Here is a 1283-nt window from a genome sequence, read left to right as displayed (position 1 = left end):
AGTCAGCCCTGTTACCCGTTTCTAATGACATCCTGCTGGCAAATGACACTGGAGACTACGTGTGTTGGATTTAACTACAGCATTTGATACAGTGGATCACAGTATTCTGCTGACTCGTTTGCAGCACTTGGTGGGCATGGGCGGTAGCGCTCTTGAGTGGTTTAGGTCCTATTTAGCTGACAGAACCTTTTGTGTCAGCCTTGGCTGCTCTGAGTCACGCACTGCTCCCCTGTCATGCGGTGTTCCACAGGGCTCAATTCTGGGGCCTCTGCTGTTCTCGCTGTATCTGCTCCCATTGGATTCCATCTTAAGAAAATCACCACTGAACATGAAAACAAAGCAAACACTGAGGCAGAATCGTGCCCTTCGCGTTGAACGAGATGCTGCCCAACTGCGAATGGAACAGGAAGCTGCTCTCTACATTACAGAACATGCAACTGGAGGTCCTTCAAATGAAGAAATGGAAAACAGGTTCCACATCGCTCAATTACAGAAACAATTCAATAAACTAAAGTGTCATGTCCAGACTCTTTCAGATGCACACCCTGACCCCGCTTTGGACGGAACCAGAGGTCTTGCAGACTCAGAAGAATCTTCCGCCTTGCATTCGCAAGTGTTCCGAGCAGCCATTTTGAAGGGTGTTCCCAAGTCTGTAACGCAGGCCATGGAAGCGAACCCCGACCTTCCTGGTGCGGAGATTGACCGGTGGTTGTCACATCTTAAACATCATCTGAGGAGACATGCTAAAGACAAGGAGTCTAAGGTAGACAGACACAAGAGTTCCAATATATGACGTCTAAATATGTGGATAATATAATATGATTTTGCTGGCCAGCTAAAAACACATAAAATAGTGCACCTGCAGGATTACTTAGGAACTGTATAAGACGATATTGTTTGCTTAATTGTAAGTATAGTGGACATTTTCTTGTTTCTTCCTGTTGCAGGGAAGTCTTATTTTGAAGGGATGCGGAAAGAGAGAGCGACTTGTTTGACATTGACTTGATGGTGTATGTGTGTGAGTATGCAGGCGTTAAACGTCCTGTGTGTGAGGGGGACATAGACAGGAGACTTCTGAAAGAAAGGGCGGGGGTGTTATTGTAGACAAGAAATGGATGTTTGGTTTACTGTGTTGACCTGAATCACAGTGTTGAGAGTTTGTACGATGTACAGTTTTGGATACTTATAGAAGGTGAAAGGCAAGTGAAAACAATGATGGTGAGACGAGACGTAACTTGAAGAAGAAAGAAAGTTTAGCATGTTGAGAATAACAATAAGAGGAG

Source organism: Hippocampus comes, unplaced genomic scaffold, assembly GCF_001891065.2.
Source record: "Hippocampus comes isolate QL1 unplaced genomic scaffold, H_comes_QL1_v1.1 scaffold2, whole genome shotgun sequence".
NCBI lineage: Eukaryota > Metazoa > Chordata > Actinopteri > Syngnathiformes > Syngnathidae > Hippocampus > Hippocampus comes.
The sequence above is the reverse complement of the archived record's forward strand: the minus strand, read 5'-3'. Positions refer to the sequence as shown.